Source organism: Eptatretus burgeri, chromosome 2, assembly GCF_056783735.1.
Source record: "Eptatretus burgeri isolate ZD-2024b chromosome 2, Ebu_testis_v1, whole genome shotgun sequence".
NCBI classification, from domain to species: domain Eukaryota; kingdom Metazoa; phylum Chordata; class Myxini; order Myxiniformes; family Myxinidae; genus Eptatretus; species Eptatretus burgeri.
In genome coordinates, this window is record NC_140962.1 from 141,523,017 (window position 1) to 141,537,055 (window position 14,039).

Below are 14,039 nucleotides of genomic sequence, written 5' to 3' on the forward strand. Positions count from 1 at the left end.
CGATTTACCTAAGTACCCGCGCGGATAGCGTACCAAGGAGTTGTACCACGCCACAGGTCGACTCCGGACACGAACCGCTAAAGCGGCTCGTTCCGTGCTACAGGGATAACCGAGCGGAGTTATCGTCGACCTTGACGGTTCAGATTATTTACCGGGCGTTTTAAACCCACTACCAATCCCTTACTTGATGCAAGATGGAGATTCAATAAAAGGAAAAGACGAAGCAAAACGGGGAACAATCGGACAAGCACATTTATTCACGGAAGCACGGAAGGCACGTATATAACAGTCAAGCAAGAAACACAATAAAAGCAAGCGAAGAGACACGCAGATCTACAACCGAATAAATCAATTCACACGGCAACACTTATAACAGTTCTACTTCACCAGACTGGCGCCACACACACACGTTTACACAGAACCCAAAAGAAATGGAAGTCGCGACTACCCTTCGCGCATCGTCCAGCCCTTGGCGACCGTAACTCCGAGTCCCGCCGCCGTGGTCCACTGGGCTCGTGCCTCGCGCCTGCACATGTCCTCCGCCCGACAGGGACGAATGAACAGAACCTCCGACCAGGAACAATAACAACTCTCAACAATTCCCCTTCAGGGACAAGGGAACAGGGACAAGGGAACGACGTTCTCGTCGACCTTCACGCCCACGCCTTTTGTAGGGTGGGGCTCCGCCCGTCGCCCTGCCCCGTTTCTGGCTCCACCTCCCTTCTGGAAGCTTCCCAAAAAGGCGTGCCCTCTCGTTCCCCCCTCCCCGCGCCATGCGGGGGACGAGGAAAGTCAGTTTTGGCTCGGGGCCAGGGAATTATTCCCCCAAAATCAGACCCCCACCTTTTTTTACCTTTGACCTCTGGCTCAAATCGCACCTCCCCCATGCCAAAGCGCGGGAAAAGCAGGAGGGAAAATCCGGCGGGAGACATTCAAGCGGGAGTTTTGGGCGGGAGATGCCCCTTCGCACCATTGTTGCTGCTGCCACTCCGCTCCTTTCATCCGTCCCGCGGAGATCGTGACCGCACGGTGCTCGTTGAATGGCGAGTGGCGAAGATGGTGGTAGCGTAGTTGTGGAAGGTGGCGTCGTGGTGTGAATGGCGTGATTGTGGGCGTCGTGTAATGAATGGCGTGATCGTTGAGATCTTGGTTGTGGCGATGTTCATGGTTGTTCTTGCACCAAAGTAACGACAGCAAAAGAAAAACGGCTAACTGAAGAATCGCAGCCCGAATGCATCACATATATTCCTTCTATACAAAGGGTTTGGGCTTACCACACATGAACTTACCGATATATCTCATCTGAGGACCCTTTATGGTGTAATGCGAATTTCCACAGCCGTAACACTACCCCCTCCCCTTTTTACGGACTCGTCCCGAGTCGTCAAATTCTCGTGTACCATCATGTGTAGTTCTCCCCTAATACGTTTTACCTTCGGATCCCTGAGTGTGACATTCAGTGTATTCGTGTCCCCAAAATAAATAACCTGAGGGCTGAGTAACTAACTAACAAGCACGCTCATCCGGAAGACTTAAATAAAATGCCGGCACAAAGATGCACATGCCGGTGGCGCACTCATATACAATACATCTTAACTTATAAATTTTACACTAAACCATGGCCCAGGAACAATGGACTCTGCAGGAAGAAAAAAAAAAAAGTCAAAAGTCAGCGGTGAACCGGCGCACGGGCCGCCACTGCAGGCCCGTGTTGCAGCTGCCAACAGGACAGTCCTTGCGGCTTCCCCGACGATCCTGGCGCACATGGTAATGAACAGGAGGGGGGGGGCAAATCAAAACAGAACCGGAGGGCAAACTGATGAGGGCAGTAGGCATGGCATGGCAAAGGTGGCAGGCACACACAGCCTGTAGAACCAGGCCGCCGCAGCCGAACACAGCCGGCGGACGATCCGACCGGCACAGGCCTTGAAGCAACACAGCTGCTGACGATCTGGCCGGTACAGGCCTCGCAGCAAAACAACAGCCAGCAGACGAAGTTGGCCGGCCTCTCGCTGTGCAGTGCAGGTCGGTGGAGGGAGTGCGGTGGTGCTGGCCACACATATGGCGGGCTCGGACCCACCTACCTGTCTCCCTCCCACCTATCGCCTTTGCCTGTCACTGTCCACACCCACTCCCTTAATTTGTAAAACCCAATTTAGCCCCAACTTATTTTTTTGTTTGTTTTTATTTTTATCTTTACTTCACCACTATAATTCGTCCCCTAACCCCCTTTAACATCATTGTTCGGCTAACCTATCTCGTCATTTAGCCTACTCCCAACCCCTACGTTCCCTTTCTGGAGGGGAATTGGGGAGGGCTAGCATCCTGCATCGAGGCCCAACTCAAGCCCCAGGATGGCCTCCTCGGAGTTCAGCGATCTAACCCAAAGTGGGTCCAGCGGCCCACAACGAGAGCGAAGGGATGGATGGTGCGGAGGGGTACACTTCCTATCTACCCTAACCATTAACTTTTAAACTACCCCGGGGCTTTCAACAAGCGCCTCTCGCTTAAACTATTGGTTCTAACAACTAGGATTCCCGTCGCCTGTGTTGGTGTCCTCACAATCTTGGGCCTTGCCCCCCAATTTTCCGCCCGTGCCCTCACACGGTTTCGTGGCTGGGACGTGTGGCTCCCTTGGCAGGCACTACCCTCTGCCGATTCTCCAGCTATGGCACTCCCGGGCACTACACTGCCTCCGAGCCTACCAGCTCCCTAAACACCGGGGAGTGCCCCCAATGGCGACCACCCTGAAATGCTCCAGTGGGAGACTGGCTTCCCGGGCCCCTTTCCGAGGGTCACCCGTGCCCACGACACTGCCCACGCGGCCAATGGCGCCCCGGGCCCCCGCATCATGCGGGCGCACCCGTGCCCACTACGCTATCCCGGCCCCCCATGGGCCCTTGGCCTACCGCAGCCGACTAGCCCGGTGCCCGGGGTACCCACTCAGCGATACTCACCATTCGCAGCCACGCTCCCAGCCCGTCAACAGGGCTCCTGCACCCCTCCAAAACAGGTTTTGAGCCTACTTCCCCACCAACAACAAAACGACTTCCATTTTGTCAATTTAACTAACCCACTAATTCACTTTACACTGACCCCGGGGTCCCTTGGGCGGGAATCACTCCTCCCCCCAATCACTCATCGCACCATGCATTCCCCATTCACTCCACACATACAGACCCGCTGGCCCCACTCACTCAACATGTTCCCATACAATTCTTCAACTCACACATAGCTGAACCCTGCCATCTTGCTGACTACATCCCCTAACTAACTCGTGCTCCCACGTCATCCCTGAAACTACAGCACGTTCCATTTAACACTACGTAACTAAGCTACGTCCCCTCTACACATCCACAGTCTGTCACTGTCTCCAAATAATCCCATACTCTATTTTCCCATCCTAAATCTCAACTAAAATCCCTCTAACTAATCCATTCAACAGAATCCATGAGGACTTACCCCTGCCCCATGAAGTTGGTCTAACTATCACTAACCCTTCCCCCTAACTAGTGGTATCCTGTGCCCTGGCCAAGGGGATCTTCCACCCCTTGCCCAGGGAATCCTGTTCACCCGAAAGCGAGGCTTGCTTTTTTTTTCCTCGCGCAGCACCAGCGCAGCAACTCGCAACCTGCGCACCAGCGCGGAAATTCACAGCCGCGCTCCTTTGGCGTGACGTCATGGCAGCTGTTCGCATCCCTCGTCCCTCTTGGACGGCACCATCCGGCAGGGATTCACCCTCCTGCCGGATTCCAACCATACACGCAGCCATGACGCCACTCGGCGCATCAAAAAAAAAACAAGCCTCGCGTTTCGAGGGGTTCCCCACGCGAACGCATGTGCTCTGCCCGTTGGAGCTTAACACACCCGCCCGCGTGGAGAACCCATCTGGTCCAAATCCATAATCCTGCCTGACCTTTGTCCGTCCGCGGGATCGGCAACATCCACCGCTGACGTTTCCGTACCGGGCTTCACTCCCGAAAGCGCGCAGGTGGCGGCCTCGTGTGCTGCACGGCATGAACCTCGTGCTCGCCGCCGTGTAAACCCAGCGCGGTGCTCAAAATGGCTACGGCCGCCACTCGGCCTTTGTCCCTTATCTGTCGCTGTCGTCGTCTCCATTCCATCCATGCACACCTGCGTGTCAGACGCTCACGCACCACGACATTACACTCACACCGGGAGACGCGGCTGCATGTTCACTCATGCCCACCGTCATCCCCCTTACGTACCGCTCTACACTACACATGGTCTCCCTTGCACTCGGCCGTTCACTCACGCATGCCATTTCCCTTGCACACGTGGTTCAATTCACACACGGCCGTTCACCCGCACCCGTGGTTTGTTTTACACACGGTACCTCATCCACACACGGCGTGCTGCGAGGCACGGACTTTGGCACACTCGCCACCATACCACTCACACACGGGGTCGTACTCACACCTTTCACCACACACACCGGGACAATCACACTGGGGATTAGTGCCACCACAAGGGGTTCCTGGGCCTCTATACCCCCTAATCTCTCCGTGCACTCGTCCACAGCACTCGCCCCTAAAACGTCGCTCGGCACGACCGGACCCGCCTGGTCGTGATCCGCCTCAAGGGTGCATAGCGTCTCCCTCCGTTCCCGAAGGAGGCTATCCAGCTGCTTGCACCAGATCCCCACACGTTCTGCCAGCTCGCCCCCATTATCCTCCACTACCTCCGTGTGTGTGTGTGCTCGTCCTTAACCCCGTCCAATTCACTCTCTATCTCCCGTGTCTCTGCCAACTCAGTCACCTCTTCACCCATTACCTCCCTTGTCTCCACTATTATTTCTTTTATCTCCTGCGTCTCCCTTCGTGTCTCTATTAATTCTATTTCCTTCGTCATCACCTCGTGTCTCGTCTCACACGTCGCAGTCACCCCATTTAGTTTTTCCCTCTGTGTCACCGTCACTTTCTCCGTCACGACTCTCGCCCAACATGACTCCCGTATTAATTTGCCCTCACCCGCCTTCATCGCGGGCCGGACAGCTGGTGCACTCCCCCCCCCCAGCTCATTCGCTCCCACACGTGGCGCCGCCATTATGCCCGCCTGCCTCGCCTGCCATGCCCACATGGTTTGAGACGGCTGTTGGGAGCGCTCGCCTCGTGTCGCGCCATTCACCGCGCCATAAATAGCCGCTCGCTCCGTGCTGCGCTGAGGTGCGATCGCGCCACCATTATGCTACTCAGTTTGCCGGTAAAGTTCGTGCTCAGAATATAGGGGTGAGCTCCCCCATGGATCAACATCAGCGGCGAGTTTATAAAAAGAACCATCCCGGACCATGGATTCTACATTAAAAGACATATCTAATACCCCCGGCACCCGCTCGCTTTGAAACGCCATCTTATTTCACGTAAGCGGATTAAATTTAAATTGCTCGTAATTTGGAGGGAATTGGGGGTCGCTCCACTCACTCCTGAACCGATTCCCGTAAATTTAGCTTGGAGACGGAAGAGTTTGTTTCCCACTCGCTGACACCAATGTTGCGAATTCGCGCCCCGCCGGCGTGCGAACAACCGCGTGTAGCCAATAGCGGCCGCTTCGCCCACCGAACGTGCAATTCAGTCGTGACTCTCTCAGAACAATGCCGGGAGCTCGTCACGGGTGGGGGTTTAACCTCACCACAACTCAGTCCGCATTCTACCCGCGCGAAATAGGGTCCGATTGCCGAATGGTCAATTTACCTAAGTACCCGCGCGGATAGCATACCGAGGAGTTGTACCACGCCACAGGTCGACTCCGGACACGAACCGCTAAAGCGGCTCGTTCCGTGCTACAGGGATAACCGAGCGGAGTTATCGTCGACCTTGACGGTTCAGCTTATTTACCGGGCGTTTTAAACCCACTACCAATCCCTTACGTGATGCAAGATGGAGATTCAATAAAAGGAAAAGATGAAGCAAAACTGGGAACAATCGGACAAGCACATTTATTCACGGAAGCACAGAAGGCACGTATATTACAGTTGATGTGGATTTTTTAAACCCACCTTGTTGTGATCGTTGTCCTCCTGAAGGATTCTAACTGGCCGATTGTGGAATCCTATTTGACTTCAGAGAGAGTTTAACGTTTGTCCGATTTGATTATAAAATCCTACAAAAACCCAATCGACACTGATAAAACTGATGTCCACACAAGTCCTTCCTTGTGAAACAATTTATTTTCTAATTATGCACCATACACTTCTCACCCTTGTACAATGAACTTAAGAATCCCCATTTGTTGCAATATTATTTGGTTCTATTTCATTTATTCTTACTTTAGTTAACAGTTAGACCAACCCGATTCAATTCACTTCTACATTACATCAGAGAGTTTTATTCTAACTTGGTACTTGGTCAGTTCCAAGGAGTACAAGCCACTGAGAAACTATACTTCCTCACGTGCTTGCACTCCAAACTTTTAGATTTCAAAGCATTTTATACTTTCGTGAGAGAGAGGTTGGGGATATTCACCCAGACTGTAGACGTGTCCTTTAGACGAAAAGCCACTTCGTACATTTCTAAGTAAAGGTTCATTTATCAGCGCGGTCACTCTGCTCCAGAACAACACATTTCTTATCATTTAGGGCAAAAGTCTTTTGGCCAGAAATGACAGCCAAATACAACTTGCAGCATAAAAGTTACATTTCTGAAACTCCATTTGTTGCAATTAAAAATACATTAATATAAATTTTTCCCCCACACAGTCAAGCAAGAAACACAATAAAAGCAAGCGAAGAGACACGCATATCTACAACCGAATAATGCAATTCACACGTCAACACGTATAACAGTTCTACTTCACCAGACTGGCGCCACACACACACGTTTACACAGAACCCAAAAGAAATGGAAGTCGCGACTTCCGTTAGCGCGTTGTCCAGCCCTTGGTGACCGTAACTCCGAGTCCCTCCAGCATGGTCCACTGGGCTCGTGCCTCGCACCTGCACGTGTCGTCCGCCCGACAGGGACGAATGAACAGAACCTCCGACCAGGAACAATCACCACAACTCTCGACAATTCCCCTTCAGGGACAAGGGAACGACCTTCTCGTCAACCTTCACCCCCACGCCTTTTGTAGGGTGGGGCTCCGCCCTTCGCCCCGCCCCATTTCTGGCTCCACCTCCCTTCTAGAAGCTTCCCAAAAAGGGGGCGTGCCCTCTTGTTCCCCCCTCCCCGCGCCGTGCGGGGGACGAGGAAAGTCAGTTTTGGCTCGGGGCCAGGGAATTATTCCCCCAAAACAGGCCCCCACCTTTTTTACCTTTGACCTCTGGCTCAAATTGCACCTCCCCCATGCCAAAGCGTGGGAAAAGCAGGAGGGAAAATCCGGCGGGAGACATTCAAGCGGGAGTTTTGGGCGGGAGATGCCCCTTCGCACCATTGTTGCTGCTGCCACTCCGCTCCTTTCATCCGTCCCACGGAGATCGTGACCGCACGGTGCTCGTTGAATGGCCAGTGGCGAAGATGGTGGTAGCGTAGTTGTGGAAGGTGGCGTCGTGGTGTGAATGGCGTGATTGTGGGCGTCGTGTAGTGAATGGCATGATCGTTGAGATGTTGCTTGTGGCGATGTTCCTGGTTGTCCTTGCACCAAAGTAATGACAGCAAAAGAAAAACGGCTAACTGAAGAATCGCAGCCCGAATGGATCACATATATTCCCTCTAAACAACGGGTTTGGACTAACTACACATGAACTTACCAATATATCTCACCTGAGGACCCTTTATGGTGTAATGCGAATTTCCACAGCCGTAGCAATATATACGTGCAGTTGGTTCAACAAATGTGAGGGGAGGTATTTTGTGTCCATGTCCTGATCATGGGAACTCCCAGCACGTCTGCAAAGTTTAGTGGAGATCGGCCAAGCCATTTTTGATTCCATAACCAAACAGATGTGATGCATTTAACACTACTAGCAGAGTTCTCACCCTCTGGGTGTGTCGAGTTTGCATATTACTTGATGAAAAAAGTACAGTCTGTGTTGTGCAAGAAGACTATAGATGTTCGCATGGTCAATTCCAATGATAGCACGATCGCACCCCCTGGATTCTGGATGGCCTAAAGGGTACGTTCCAATAGTGGTTGGGGTCTTACGGGTTGAAAGCATCTAATCTCTCAAGCATGTAAAAAGGTCGAAGTGGTGTAAAGCTCTAAATGGTCAAGGATTTAAGCTGTCTTACATGTCTGAAAGGTGTAAGGTGTCTAAGGGTCTAAAGGGTCTGTAGGGTCTAAATGTTTCAAAAGGGCCTTAATGGTAAGAGATCCTAGGGGCCTATGGGGTTGTGGGGGGGTCTTGGGGCTCTTAGGTATATTGGGGTCTCAAGAGTCTTGGGGTTTGAAAGGGTATCAACGGGTCGGTCTAAAGATATAGAGGGGTCTGGAACTCGCACGCACATATGCACACACAGCTCTTTTTGTATGTATAGATTATGATGTCCATGTTTGCTCATCTACTAAGGAAGTACATGGATGTGAAAACATGTACATTAACATAAACACACCAGGATTATTAGTCGAGCCCCGAAGGGGGATGTGAGATTATTGATGTGTTCACTGTATGTGTGCACAGTGGCTTGCAAAAGTATTCACCCTTCCAAAGATTTCACATTTTGATGCCACCCGAGTTGATTTTATACTTTCAAATCAAACTTAAGAGCTCATCTTCACAAACTCTTCCGAAGTGAAAAAGCTTTAAAAAAAAAATAAAAAGTGACATAAAATCCAGATAAAATGTGAGAAAATAAGATGCAGAAGAGGTTAGCAGAGAAATTCACATGATTTTCATTTGCATAAGTATTCAAACCCTTTGCCTCACTTACCTGAGAAATAGCTTCAAGAGGAAATTATTTGTTTGAAAGGTTACAAAATATGTGCAATAGGTTTCACCTGTATGTCATCAGTGGTTTAACTTAGATTACGTTTCCCCACTTATCGAAGGAGTTTTAAAGTGTAGCTTACTTGGTCAACCAAAAAGGCAAACATGAAGACCAAGGAGCTTTCCAAAGAAATCAGACATAAAGTGGTGGAGAAGCACCGTTCAGGAGAGGGTTATAAGAAGATTTCAGTCACTCATTATCCCTTTGAGTACGGTGAAATCCATTATTAAGAAGTGGAAAATGTATCATACCAACCAGACTCTACCCAGATCAGGCCACCCATCCAAACTCAGCAGGCGGGCAATCGGGAAACTGGTTCGGGATGTCACTGCCAATCCAATATTGACTTTGAATGACCTGCAAGGCTCTACGTCTGAGAAAGGTCAGTGGTCATCAATTCACAATCTCCAATTCCCTTCACACAGCTGGCCTCTGGATAGTCACTTTCTCCGTCATGACTCTCGCCCAACACTACTCCCGTATTAATTTGCCCTCACCCGCCTTCATCGCGGGCCGGACAGCCGTTGCACTCCCCCCCAGCTCGTTTGCTCCCACACGTGGCGCCGCCATTATGCCCGCCTGCCATGCCCACATGGTTTGAAACGGCAAATTAATACGGGAGTAGTGTTGAGCGAGAGTCATGATGGAGAAAGTGACTATCCAGAGGCCAGCTGTGTGAAGGGAATTGGAGATTGTGAATTGATGACCACTGACCTTTCTCAGACATAGAGCCTTGCAGGTCATTCAAAGTCAATATTGGATTGACAGTGACATTCCGAACCAGTTTCCCGATTGCCCGCCTGGATAGGTGGCAAGAAAGAAGCCATTACAGTAAACACTCAAATATCGTGGGATTGTTTTGGAAGAGGATGCCATGTCGTACCTTCCCTGTCCGAGCAGGGAAGATCTGCTCTGGATCAAGGTGGGAAAGGATTTTTTTACTCTTCCTCTTTGTGGCAATGCAGCAGGTGACTTTGTCGTGCTCCCTTTGATCCAACAGCCATCGCAAGTTCTACATCCACATCTTTCTAACCTCCACCCTCTCCCCTATATAGTCGTGGCCAAAAATATTGGCACCCTTGCACTTTTTTCAAATAATTCACAATTTTCTCTAAAAATACGTTGAAAATGACAAAAGTATTTTGTCTCCACAATTCTTTATTTCACTGGTAATATTACAGAACCTTTGTTTTTGATTCAGAACTTAATATATCCTTTTAAATAAGAAAATAAAAAGAAATGGCATTGACAAAACTATTGACACCCTCGACTTCATATTTGGTAGCACAGCCTTTGGACAAAATAACTTCAGTCAAGCACTTCCTCTAGCCATTAATGAGCTTCCTACACCTCTCTACTGGCAGTTTGGGCCACTCTTGTTGTGCAAACTGCTCCAGTTCTCCCAGATTTGAAGGGTGCCTTCTACCAACTGCTGTTTTCAGATCTCCCTACAGGTGTTCAATGGGATTTCGATCTGGACTGGCCACTTCAGAACAGTCCAGCGTTTTGTCTTGAACTCTTCCTGGGTGTTTTTTGAAGTGTGTTTGGGGTCATTGTCCTGCTGCAAGACCCATGATCTTCGACAGAGACCCAGCTTTCTGACACTGGGTTGAACATTGCACTCCAAAATGCCTTCGGAATCTCCTGATTTCATGATGCCATGCACACATTCAAGGCACCCAGTGCCAGAGGTAGCACAGCAACCCCAAAACATCACTGAACCTCCTCCATGTTTGATTCTAGGGAAGGTGTTCTTTTCTTTGAAGGCTTCATTTTGTTTTCTGTAAACATCGAGATGATGTGCTTTTCCAAAAAGCTCTAATTTGGTCTCATCTGTCCACAGAACATTCTCCCAGAAGGATTTTGGCTTGTTCAGTGGATAAGTGGATACCAAAAGATGTTTTTTATTTTGAACAATTTTCTGGAAGAAATGGTGCATTATTTGAAAAAAGTGCAAGGTTGCCAATATTTTTGGCTGCTACTGTATACAGCAGCAGCAGCATCATCATCATCATCCTGAGCTAAGTCTTGTATTTTCTATTTACAGCAGAGAACAGCATGAACGAGTATGTAATATGTATACCCTCACCCACCTGTGTTTTGAAATAAATTTAATAGGTAAAACTCTTGTGTTTTTAGGTCATCTCTTAGAGCATGACCAAATAATATGGGTGTCGATGTCCCGTCCGTCCGGCCATCCGTCTGTCCATCCGTCCGTTCACAATGAAGTTGAAGTGGGAGATCTGGTCATTAGTGATCCTGATAGAGGTCGATGAGACGTACACGATGGTATGACTTTCAAGGTCACCGAAGGTCAAGGTCACGAGGCCTTTGAAGTTGCGAAAATGACGATTTTCAAAATCTATCTCCTCCTACATTTCTCAAGCGATCTTGAATTTGATTGTGGCATATGAATGTATGGGACAATATCTAAATTTGGTCGGGACGGATTTTCGAATTTCGCTTTCGTTTTCGCGTCACGTGACTTCAAAGTTTGCAAAAACTGCCCTACCTTCAGGAGGTATATATTCTCTACTGGGCATGGTAAAAGTTAGTGAATGGTGTCAGTACATAGCAGCTAACCTTGTTAGGTCATCTCTTCGAGCATGACCTAATAATATGGGTGTCGATGTCCTTCGATCCGTCCGTCCGTCCATCCGTTCACAATGAAGTTGAAGCGGGAGATCTGGTCATTCGTGATTCTGATAGAGGTCGATGAGACATCCACGATGGTATGACTTTCAAGGTCACCGAAGGTCAAGGTCACGAGGCCTTTGAAGTTGCGAAAATGACGATTTTCAAAATCTATCTCCTCCTACATTTCTCAAGCGATCTTGAATTTGATTGTGGCATATGAATGTATGGGACAATTTCTAAATTTGGGCAGGATGGATTTTCGAATTTCGCTTTCGTTTTCGCGTCACGTGACTTCAAAGTTTGCAAAAACTGCCCTACCTTCAGGAGGCTATATATTCTCTACTGGGCATGGTAAAAGTTAGTGAATGATGTCATTGCATAGTAGCTGACCTTGTTAGGTCACCTCTTCGAGCATGACCTAATAATATGGGTGTTGATGTCCTTCGATCCGTCCATCCGTCCGTTCACAATGAAGTTGAAGCGGGAGATCTGGTCATTAGTGATCCTGATAGAGGTCGATGAGACGTACACGATGGTGTGACTTTCAAGGTCACCGAAGGTCAAGGTCAAGGTCACGAGGCCTTTGAAGTTGCGAAAATGACGATTTTCAAATTCTATCTCCTCCGCCATTTCTCAAGCGATCTTGAATTTGATTGTAGCATATGAATCTATGGGACAATATCTAAATTTGGTCAGGCTGGATTTTCGATATTCGCTTTCGTTTTCGTGTCACATGACTTCAAAGTTGGCAAAAAATGCGAAAATGACGATTTTCAAAATCTATCTCCTCCTACATTTCTCAAGCAATCTTGAATTTGATTGTGGCACATGAATGTATGGGACAATATCTAAATTTGGTCGGGACGGATTTTCGAATTTCGCTTTCGTTTTCGCGTAACGTGACTTCAAAGTTTGCAAAAACTGCCCTACCTTTAGGAGGCTATATATTCTCTACTGGGCATGGTAAAAGTTAGTGAATGGTGTCATTGCATAGCAGCTGACCTTGTATATTTATACATTTTCCACCGAAGGTGCAAAAGTTTCAAAACCCGAAATGTAAACGTCGGCATTTATTTTCAAAATGTAATTTCGTGCGCGCGTACGCCAAAATGCCGAGTCATCTTTAACCAAACTGCGCAGTAGTCTTCGGTCATAACTGAACATTGAGAATTTGTGGTATTATCGAGATGACCGTCACTCCCACACGGGGGTAAATTTTGTTTATTAACCTCGCCATCGAAGATGGACGGAGGTTACTGTTTTCACCCCTGTCTGTCTGTTTGTTTGTTTGTTTGTTTGTGAACAGTATTATGGAAAAAACTCGACGGATTTCGACGAAACTTGGTGGGGGGATTAGGTATGGTCCAAGGATCATGCCATTAGATTTTGGACTTGGTCCAAAGTCCAATATGGCCGCTATGGTGGCCATTTTGAAAAAATATTTGAATTTTTGTTTTTGCATTTCTACATGTTTTAAGTGATTTCCAACCAAAAAAATTAAAAAATTGTTGGAGAAAAAAAAAAAAAGCAGAAAATTTTGCAACTTTTTTTTCAACAAAATTTCGTTTTTTCTTTTTTGCATTTCTACATGTTATAAGTGATTTCCAACAAAAAAACATGCCAAAATTATAATTGCGGCTGATTTTGGAACTTCAGGTGGATATACCCACGTAAAATCAATTTCTGTCTCAAGGAATCTAGTTATGACCAATGAATTGAGTATGTAAAAGTTAAAAGTAAAAGGGAAATTTGCAAACTATAACTCTGTGAGCACTGTTGACGTCAAATTGAATGAATAGGATATCAGGTTCACTTGAGTGACCTAGCAGTATTGGCGGCAGAGGTTTTGCACTCTACCTAGTGATCCCCCTCTAGTTTTATGCTGTATTTACTATATTGACATGCTTATTTCAATGTTAATATGCTTTTTATATATATATATATATATATATATATATATATATATATATATATATATATATATATATATATATATATATATATATATATATATATATATATATATACTTACGTGTTTATTTCAATTGTCATGTGTTTATTTCTGGCTGCCGTCGATATTCCTCAATATTTTCTCGATATCCAGGAACCGAACCTCCTCTTCCAATTGGTCCTTAGTTTCCACGATTGTGGTTTTAACTATCATGACATTTTCCAGGAACTTAACCCCTGGGATATTGGAAGGTTTACTCTGCTGAAAAAGACGCATCTAAAAGTGTGTATGGAATTTGTGGGAAAACATCTTAAGGATACTGCAGGCATGTGGAGAAGTTTTCAGTCAGACGAGAAAAAAATTTAACTTTTTGGTCTAAATTCAAAGCGTTACATCTGGCGTAAGCCTAACACTGTACATCACCCAGTCAACACCATCCCTATTGTCAAGCATGGTGGTGGCAGTATCATGTTGTGGGGCTGCTTTTCATCAGCAGAGACTGGCAAGCTTGTTAGGATAGAAGGGACAAAGTACAGGAAAATCCTTGATAAAAACCTGCTCGAGTCAGC

General features: G+C 47.7%; 1 protein-coding gene across 4 annotated transcripts in view; it reads left to right on the forward strand.

The window, feature by feature from the left end:
• Positions 1 to 14,039, forward strand: part of LOC147033359 (uncharacterized) — a 158,568-nt gene that overhangs the window by 2,573 nt on the left and 141,956 nt on the right. The gene's annotated exons all lie outside the window — the stretch shown is intronic.